Here is a 10,993-nt window from a genome sequence, read left to right on the forward strand (position 1 = left end):
CTTTAAGGAGATTGTTCAAGTATGTAGTCAGGGAGAAAGAGAAAGTTGGAAATGGGTGGATTTGGGAAGAAACCTGATGTTGGGAAACTGATGGGCTAAATCTTGAAAAGGATCCCCATGTAGGAAATTGAGTGGGGAACCTGAGGGAAGTTTTTTTTTTCCTAGGGGGTCAGGAGTGGAGGAAGGGTGGCCACGTGGAATCCTCTCCTCCCCTCTCCTCTCTAAGTATGTTCCTGCCGCTTTTTTCTTATCTGATTGCGGCAGTGCAGCAAACTGTGATTTTTAAGGACATGCGTACTTTTAGGTTAAATGATTGAATGTTTGTTTTTTTTGATAGATAAAGGTTTTCTTGGTTAAGAGATATGGTCATAAATGTGATCCATACTTTGGTACGAATATTTCTAAAAGTTTAATTGCTATGTTAAAAACCTTCTTGAATTCTTTTATGTGGAATTGGGTCTTTAAAAGTTTAAATTGATTGTATTGGGTCATCCTGAGGTTATTTAAAGGGCCTCTGAACATAATAGTTTTTTCTTTGTCCTTTTGAAAATGTTTTTGTTATGGACAATATGCAATTTGGGATATTTTTCTATGTATTGGGTATTTTAAAAGCAAAATAATTGGTATGTATAATGTTCACTCATGTAACATCTACCTTGATATGATAATTGTTCTAAGTTGTGAACTTACTGAGACAAAATTTCTTTCTGTTATTACTGTAAAGTTATGATAAATCTTTGTTTAAGATTTATCAGAAATTTGATTAATGACATCTGTTATTGGGGGTAAAATTTTTTGGGCTTAGAGTTAATTAGTTAATGCTATTTGGGAGTTTTAAAAGCTCCACCCTCTGAAAGTTACTGGGAAAATTGATAAGCAGTTAAAACTCAACTGCTTATGTTATGTTATAGTTATGTTCTTGCATTTTTCCTTCTGTAACTGATCTCTCTGATCAGAGCAATGGTCAATAGAACTGCTAATGCAATTCAATTATGTCAAGCCTTGCTATTTTCAGTCTGGTTATATGTAATGATTGTGTCCTAAATGCTTGGGCAACTAAGTATTTTGCCTGATCATCTGTCTGTTACTGGATATTTGTGTTTTGTTCCTTTAAGGTTTCTCCATGATAAATGGACAATTAACAGGGGTCTGTAAGACTGCAGCTACTACAAGCCTCATCCTTCCCCCATGGAGAGGGCTGCCTCTCTGAATGGGCCTTGGACCCTGCTGCTCTGTAAGCAGAGACTGAGTTAAGTGCACAAATGACCACAGACCTAACTGTCCATCTAAAACTGGATTCTCTGGCTGAGGTGGTGCTCCAGAACTATAGAGGACCTGACATGCTTGCAACAAGGGAGCCTTTGTACAGCTGTTAACTCTGGGGTTATCAAGGAGAGACTTGCTCTTGCCATATGAGTCCTTACATTTTTTCTAGTTTTATTTTTGCTCGTTTGCTTTACATATGGTGGGTCAAAGACCTCCTGGATACCTAGAGGAAGGTGCTAAGATCCAAAGATTTGAATATTTAGGAGAGAGTGTGGAATGTTATGCCACAGTTCTCTTTAACTGTCCTGACTCAGTTTCCTTAACTGTTCTGTCTCAATCTCTTATAAATTAGCAAGATAAGAGAGTAGATTCCTGACTGTTTTGTGTCCTCAAGGATTTACAATATTTCTTTAGAATATTCCAAGATAACCCACGATATCTTTACTTCTTTGTCTCTGGATTTTTTAGGGTTTTATGGCTTCCCCTCCCTGATAAAAACTTTCCCCCCTTTTTCTTCTTTATCTCCAAAAAGGTATTTAAGAAGTTGGGGTTCTTCCATTCATGGCTGGAGAATGGCATCTGGCAGCTGGATGCTGGACGCTGGATTCTTTGGATCCTCCAGCCCTGGGACCAATATGGATTCCTTGGTCCCAGTATACTTATCTCTGTCTGACTGGATAATCTGAGACGAGAGTCCTGTCCAGTCAATCTTACTCTCCCATTAATAAAAATATTAAAACTCTCTAATCTCTCTCCTGCCTCAGTTTCTCCGGCATTACAGTGGGTGTATCATGCTGACAATCAAAGCTGATCCAGATTCCAGAAGCAAGCCAATATCTGTAATTTGACCAAAATCTAGAACAAAAAACACAAATCTAACAAATAAAGATTAGATCAGCCTCAGATAGAAAGACTCAGATAGAAAGTGAACTGAGTTGCAAAATATGAGGAGGCCAAAATAAATTGGCCAGCAGAAGAGATAAGTTTGCTTTACAGGCCAAGCAAATGGCTGCAGTCCCAAGTTGCAACATCAGTGAGGTCTCACAGACCTCTGTTAATTGTTCTCTTATCATATAGAAACCTTAAAGAAACAAAACACAAATATCCAGTAACAGATGGATGACCAGGCGAAATACTCAGTTGCCTAAGCATTTAAGATACAATGATTACATATAACCAGACTGAAAATAGCAAGGCATGACATAATTGAATTGCATTAACAGTTTCTATTGACCATTGCTCTGATCATAGAGATCAGTTATAGAAGGAAAAATGCAAGAACATAACTAACATCACATAAGCAGTTAAAACCCAACCTTCAGCACATATAGAATAAAATAGCTTTAACCCAGTTTCATTCCAATCAATTGTCTCAGTAACTGAAAGTGTGGAGCTTTAAAACTCCCAAATAGCATTAACTAATTAACTATAAGCCCAAGAAATTTTATCCCCAATAACAAATTCCATTAATCAAATTTCTGATAACTCCTAAACAAAGATTTACCCTAACCTTATAGTAATAACAGAAAGAAATTGTGTCTCAGTAAGTTCACAACTTAGAACAATTATCATATCTAGGTAGATGTTACATGAGTGAACATTATACATACAAATCATTTTGCTTTAAAATACCCAATACATAGAAAAACATCCCAAATTGCATATTGTCCATAACAGAAACATTTCCAAAAGGACAAAGAAAAAACTATTATGTTCAGAGGCCCTTTAAATAACCTCAGGATGACCCAATATAATCAATTTAAACTTATACAAAAGACCCAATTCCACATAAAAGAATTCAAGAAGTTTTTTTTTTTTAAATAGCAATTAAACTTTTAGAAATATTCCTACCAATGTAGGGATCACATTTATGACCATATTCCTTAATCAAGAAAACATTTATGTATCAAGAAACAAATATTCAATCAATTAATCTAAAAGTTAGCATGTCCTTAAAGATCACAGTTTGCTGCACTGGCCATAATCAGATAAGAAAAAAAACAAAACAAAAAAAAAACGGCAGGAACATACTCAGAGGGGTGAGGGGATTCCACGTGGCCACCCTTCCTCCACTCCTGACCCCCTAGGAAAAAAAAACTTCCCTCAGGTTCCCCACTCAATTTCCTACATGGGGATCCTTTTCAAGATTTAGCCCATCAGTTTCCCAACATCAGGTTTCTTCCCAAATCCACCCATTTCCAACTTTCTCTTTCTCCCTGACTACATACTTGAACAATCTCCTTAAAGAATTTTACTACCAGATGCTCCTTTGGTAAAGTAGCAGAAGACAGTGGGGTTGGGTGGCTCCCTCCCCTACCTCCTCACCTACTCCCAAAAGTCTTTCTTTCACCTTCCTAAAACCATGCAAACCTCTAATTGTTCCTACAAATCAGTCCTTCCTAAATCACTGCATTCCTCTTTCCTTTTTCCTTCAAAAACCTGTAAGATTCACACTATAGTGAATAGCCCAAACCTCCATAAAACTCACACATGAACAGCAGAGCTGGATTTAAAGTATAACTTATGTTGACAAATAACTCAAAATATTTCAGAAGGTAACAAACTGAATCAAACTAAATACAGCTGTTTTTAAATTTTTTTTTCTTTCTTTTCTTTTCCGCCACCTTTCTTCTAACAGCTATTAGCATCTTATCTACAGAGCTTTTTATTGCCCAGGCCAGGCTAAGCTTGAATTTTATTGCTCTTTACTTTAGTCCAAACTTTCAAATCCCTTTCAATCTATTTTTTTATTTCTTTTTTTTTTTTTTATTTCTTCCCTTCTCTCCCTTTTTTCCCTTTTCCCCCACAAGACTGCTACAGTCAGCCAGAGACAGAAGAGAGAAAGAGTTTTCAAACTTCTTGATATTTTCTAAGCCTGCAACATAAAGGCTGAATTCTTATCTCTTACAAGCTTGCTAACTTTTAACACAGACACACACAGACACACTTGGAGCTCCATTTTACTAAGCACAGTTGCAACATTGTTCTTAAAAAATTTTCAACCAACGGAATAGACAGACAAATCACACAGAACACAGAACACACAGTTACAACATTAAACAAACATATAACACATACCCAGAGGATATTTCCCAGCATCCCAGAAAATACCCGTCTCAGAACTTTTAAACCTGTCGGTATTTACTCTGAGACCACAGGTTGCTAGCAACAGACCAGACCAGAAAGAGAATAACCAGAACCAGAACCAGAACCAGATGGTACCCCAAAAGGTACCCAGAAAGACTCACTCTCCCAAATGCCGAATCGATTTCGTTGTCCACTGTAGGCCCGACTGAAGCTGAAGAACTGCTTCCTTTTCCCTGGAGGTTCTGGGGGTAGCCAGAGTGCTGGTCTTTTACCAAGGAATAGACCCAGGTCCTGAGCTTCCTCAGGCCTAGGTGGAGACCGAGAGGTCTCTAATCTCTAATCCAGTTGTCAGTTTCTATTATCTCGGGGGGACCTCCAAAATGTAATGCCGGAGAAACTGAGGCAGGAGAGAGATTAGAGAGTTTTTAATATTTTATTAATGGGAGAGTAAAATTGACTGGACAGGACTCTCGTCTCAAATTATCCAGTCAGACAGAGATAAAGATATACTGGGACCAAGGAATCCATGTTGGTCCCAGGGCTGGAGGAGACTGTCATCTCAAAGAATCCAGCATCCAACATACAGCCACCAGCCTCCAACAATGAATGGAGGAACCCCAACTTAATAAATACCTTTTCTCTAAACAAAGGAAGGGGTGAGAAGCGCAGGAAAACTTCTGTCAGGATGGGGGAGGCCATAAATCCTAAAAACCCAGAGACAGGATGTCTGAATACACAGAAATAAAAATATCAGTGAGATATTTTAGAGGGATATTGTAAATTCTTGAGGGCAGAAAAGAGTCAGGAGGTCTATTCTCTTGTTTATCTTGCTAATTTATAACCTGAGAGCAAATGGTAATGGACCAGAAGAGAAGTTTTACAGTTTAGGGGATTGAGACAGAACAGTTAAAAAAAACTGAGATAAGGGAAACTCGTACAGGGAAACTGAGTCAGGACAGTTAAAGAGAACTGTGGCATAACAAGATCCCCCAACATAAGCCAAGGATAACCCAAGGCCAGTCACATAAATGGCTCTCAAGAGAATTGGCATTTAATCTTTGAAAGAATGCTGGATCTCTACATAATAAAAGATAGATGAATCTAGAATGACTACACAAAAATAAATTATTTCCAGATGGAGCTTATGAAATTTAAGAGGGGACCCCAAAACTCTAAAAATCCTTGAAGGAAAAAATCTTCAACTCTGCCTCAGTGAGGGACCCCACCCGAGGTTAAAGCAAACAAGACAGTTCCATTGTATTATCTAGCAAAGGAATTCCAATCCTATAGAATTGAGGAAACTCATTGAATTCTATTCAAATTCAGCTCAACCTGAATCCCAGATTGTAGAACTCCACGCAAGAAGCCCCTTTCAGTAGCTAAAGCTCCTACTACAAAAAGAGCCAATCTAAAATTTTCTTTTTGCAGAGGTTCCAAATATGCCAGCTATGCCATGCTTGCTATGCCAAGGAGCCTTGGGCACTGGAATATTCTTTTCCAGTGTTATCCTTTCTACCATAATCTATTTCCCTAACCCGACTTTTTGCCTCTCTGTCAGGATTTCTAACCTTACTTCCCAATCCCTACAATTAAACTTCTTTTATCAATCTAGGTTTCTGGGTTTGCAAATTCCTTTATAGAGAACCCATGTGCCGCCAGAAGGGAGTCCCCAAAACTCCCTATCCTTGTGCCGAATCCCAAGAGGGTGCAGGGGAGCCAAAATTCTCCATTTGGTTCCCTGAACCCCAAACCTACCACTAGACCTTATCATTTAACTCCCTGACCACCAGAAACCCTAATCTCATTTTGGTTCCCTAAATCTAAACCTTATCATTTGGTTCCCTGACCAAACAGAATCCAAAAAAAATAGACATCATTTGGCGACCGAATGGAACCCCAAAATTCTGGACACTCAAAACCACATTGGATTTTGAGCTGTTGGAGCAGTATTCTCCCAGAGAGAATACTATGTGCATTCTCTGAAATCCTGAAACTTCAGACAAAGTAAAAGACCTTTTTTTTTTCTTTCCCTATTCTGCAGGGAATCTAGACACACGAGAGCCGCTGCAAGAATTTGGGAAAACTAAAAGCTTTTACCTGTCCACAACCTAAAAAGACCTCTGCTTCTAAAAATCCTTCCTTGAATACCTAGGTAATGGTGACCTGGTGGCCAGATTTATCAGAAGTTCAACATTTCATTGACTGCAGATAAGGGAAGGACTGATACAGAGAGAAGAAATGAGCATTTGTATAGCACCTATTTAGCATAATGCTAGACAGATAGGGGCTTGTTATTATGCCCATAATAAGGCTGAGGAACCTGAGGCAGAGATTAAATGATTGGGCCGAGGTCACACAGCTGTGAAATATCTGAGGCCAGTTTTAATGTCAGATCTTCTTGGCTTTAGGCTCTCTACTCCATTCAATCATTTGCCAAGTCCTATTTTTTCTACCTTATAACAGCTGTCACATATGCAACCTTCTCTCCTCACTGTTGGTTCTCATTGGTTCATGAATGGACCACTACAAAAGGCTGACATCTAATCTCCCTGCCTGCACCAAGTCAGTGACAAAGCCTGACCACAGCAAAATTACCGAAGAGATTGGGAGGGCTGCTGCACTCAGGGCAGTGATCCCACCATTTTGGAAAGCAATTAGGAACTTCAGCCTAGTATTATCACCGAGGTGAACCCACTACCTTTTAAATCAACACATTTCACTTTGAGATAGCTCTAAAACCAGGAACAAACTGCTGGGAACAAAGAAATTAAAAGAACCTATATCTACAAAAATATTCTTAGTCTATTTGCTGTACAAAAAAAAAACTGGAAGGGAATTATCAGCTGAACAAATTATGGCATACTGATGTAATGGAATATTTGGAATTTTATATGGTACTTTAAAAAGGATGGCTTCAAAGAAATTTGAGGGATCTTTTAAGACCTAATACAAAGTCAATTTTGTAAGAATTGGGAAAAAGCACAACGTTGTGAAAAAGAATAACTACAATTCCCAAGACCAGATTGTCCAGTCACCAAGATACATTGTGTCTTGGCCAATGGCTTCTCCATTCTTTCCATGTTCCTTCCTTCATCTTATATAGTATATAATTGACAAGATCTTAGAATTCCTTCCAAATTGAGGTTAAATATGCCTAAGCACAATCCAATTTCTCACATTCTTCAGCCATGCGGGGACAATTCTAATTGAACAGAGTGGACTGTTCAGGCATTCTGGACAAACTTAATTTTCTTTCATCGCATGCCTGTGGGGTAGGGAGTCGGGAATCTTCCTGGCCAGCCCAGCCCCTTTCTTTTAGGCATTCTCTGCTGTGTTCTCTCAGCCTCCCTCTAGAACTTCGACTTCTATGGAGTCTTCCCCATCCCCTTCCTGCTAGGGCTTTTCTCCCAACAGAACCCATCTAGAGCTTATCTGTGCACTTGCTTTGCTGCCAACTCCTTCCAGCATGGAGGATGGCCTGCTGACTGCACAATCAATTACCTTTCCTTGATTTCAATAAATTAATAAAATAAAATGTAATAAATACGATTTCCTTGGAGATGCCAGCAGTCCTGAATTATTTCAGAGGCAACACATGCCTGGTACCCCCCAAAATTCAGACTTATGAAAGATATGGTCAGTAAGGACACCAGATAACTGATGATGTGCCATGTTTCCCATCTCTTGGCAAGGCAGTGAGTTAGAGGTGCAATATTAGATTTTCAGAGAATGTGTGGATTTCTTTTTTATGAGATTACATTTTTTATGAGGCCTTTTAGTTTTTTGGTGGTGGGGAGACAGTGGGAAAGAGAAATAATGATATTAACACTGAAACAATTATCAACTATATCAAAAATACAAAAAAAGAATATAAGTTTAGACGGACACAAAAATCAAAATATGTAGTGACTAGTTACATGCCATCTATTCTGTTCATTTTCTATCATTAAAAGTTCAAAACTGATGTTACTTTCTGATCTGAGCAATCTCAAATCACATTGATTAGCACTATGTCCAGCAAATAGTAGGCATTAAAAGTAATTTTTAAGAATCATTCAAAACAGAATGCTAAAGTTTTTAAAAACTATTATATTCTTCGAAGGTTTTTTTTTTTTTGAGTCTACTTTTTTTTGCTATCATGGCTAATGTACAAATGTTTTACTTGACTGCGCAAGTACAATGTATATAAAATCGCTTGCCTTATGAAAGAGGAGGAGAAAACTTGGAACTAAAAATTTAATTTAGAGCAGGGATTATTTAATTTTCTGTTGGGTTTTTTGAATCTCACTGCTTAGCACTTCCTTAATTCTCTATTGATCACAAATGTTTATTTGTTCCAGACTAACTGCCCATTTTTTTCTTTTTTTTTTTTTTCTTTTTTTTTTTTTTATTAAAGAAAATCCATTTATTCAAATTGGCATCAAAACCAAATCAGAAGAAGTATATACATACCAGACAATTCAGAGTAAATGAACTCTCCAGTGGGAACAAGGTAACCAAATTAAGCCAAAAGAAAGTAGATCTCTCGCAAGGGGATATTCTCTTTTTTTTTTTTTTTTTTTTTTTTTTATATATATATTTTTTTTAAATTTTTTATTTAATAATTACATTATATTGACACTCATTTCTGTTCCGATTTTTTTTTCCCCTCCCTCCCTCCACCCCCTCCCCTAGATGGCAAGCAGTCCTTTATATGTTGGATATGTTGCAGTATATCCTAGATACAATATATGTTTGCAGAACCGAACAGTTCTCTTGTTGCGTAGGGAGAATTGGATTCAGAAGGTATAAATAATCCGGGAAGAAAAACAAAGATGCAGATAGTTCACATTCGTTTCCCAGTGTTCTTTCTTTGGGTGTAGCTGCTTTTGTCCATCATTTATCAATTGAAACTCAGGTCTCTTTGTCAAAGAAATCCACTTCCATCAAAATATGTCCTCATACAATATCGTTGTCGAAGTGTATAATGATCTCCTGGTTCTGCTCATTTCACTTAGCATCAGTTCATGTAGGTCTCTCCAAGCCTCTCTGTATTCATCCTGCTGGTCATTTCTTACAGAACAATAATATTCCATAACATTCATATACCACAATTTACCCAGCCATTCTCCAATTGATGGGCATCCATTCATTTTCCAATTTCTAGCCACTACAAACAGGGCTGCTACAAACATTTTGGCACATACAGGTCCCTTTCCCTTCTTTAGTATTTCTTTGGGATATAAGCCCAATAGAAACACTGCTGGATCAAAGGATATGCACATTTTGATAATTTTTTGGGCATAATTCCAGATTGCTCTCCAGAATGGTTGGATTCGTTCACAACTCCACCAACAATGCATTAGTGTCCCAGTTTTCCCGCATCCCCTCCAACATTCATCATTATTTTTTCCTGTCATCTTAGCCAATCTGACAGGTGTGTAGTGATATCTCAGAGTTGTCTTAATTTGCATTTCTCTGATCAATAATGATTTGGAACACTCTTTCATATGAGTGGTAATAGTTTCAATCTCATCCTCTGAAAATTGTCTGTTCATATCCTTTGACCATTTATCAATTGGAGAATGGCTTGATTTCTTATAAATTTGAGTCAGTTCTCTATATATTTTGGAAATGAGGCCTTTATCAGAACCTTTAACTGTGAAAATGTTTTCCCAGTTTGTTGCTTCCCTTCTAATCTTGTTTGCATTAGTTTTATTTGTACAAAGGCTTTTTAATTTGATGTAATCGAAATTTTCTGTTCTGTGATCAGTAATGGTCTCTAGTTCATCTTAGTCACAAATTTCTTTCTCCTCCACAAGTCTGAGAGATAAACTATTCTATGTTCCTCTAATTTATTTATAATCTCGTTCTTTATGCCTAGGTCATAGACCCATTTTGATCTTATCTTGGTATATGGTGTTAAGTGTGGGTCCATGCCTAATTTCTGCCATACTAATTTCCAATTATCCCAGCAGTTTTTATCAAATAATGAATTCTTTTCCCAGAAGTTAGTGCCCATTTTTTTCAATTCACTCCCAAGTTAACTTGAAGGCATCTTCAAGCAGTTTAGATTTCCCCCACCCTGATACCATGCAAAATGATGAAGTCTGATGGTGTTAGTATTCTAAGCAAAAAGGCAGGCTTGTCTTGTTTGAAGACCATTTGTATTTCCTTTGTTGTTTTGTTTATCCTTTTTTGCAGACACTGGAGGACCTTCAAACAGTAATTTCTGACCAAAGACTGAGTAGGCTTAGGTAGGCCAGAGCAACAAAAACAATTGTTCAGTTGGATCCAGCTTTTTGTGATCCCAGTTTTAGTTTTCTTAGCAAATATGCTGGAGGGGTCTGTCATTTGCTTCTTTAGCTCATTTTACAGATGAGGAAATTGAAGTGAATGGAATAAAGTGATTTGTCCAGGATCACACAGCTAATAAGTGTCTGAGGTCAGATTTGAACTCAGGAAGATAAGTCTCCTTGACTCTAGGCCTGGCACTCTTATTTACTGGGCTACTGAAAGGGTTAGGTACTGAAAAGAAAAAAAAAGAAAATAAAAGTTCCTGAAATCAAGAAGCTTCAACTCCCTGGAAGAGGCAATAAGAGAGAAGTCAAAGTGAGAGAAATTCAAAAGAGAGAGATACAAGCAAAATGCTAATGCCTTT

This window comes from Antechinus flavipes, chromosome 2 (assembly GCF_016432865.1).
Source record: "Antechinus flavipes isolate AdamAnt ecotype Samford, QLD, Australia chromosome 2, AdamAnt_v2, whole genome shotgun sequence".
Lineage (NCBI taxonomy): Eukaryota > Metazoa > Chordata > Mammalia > Dasyuromorphia > Dasyuridae > Antechinus > Antechinus flavipes.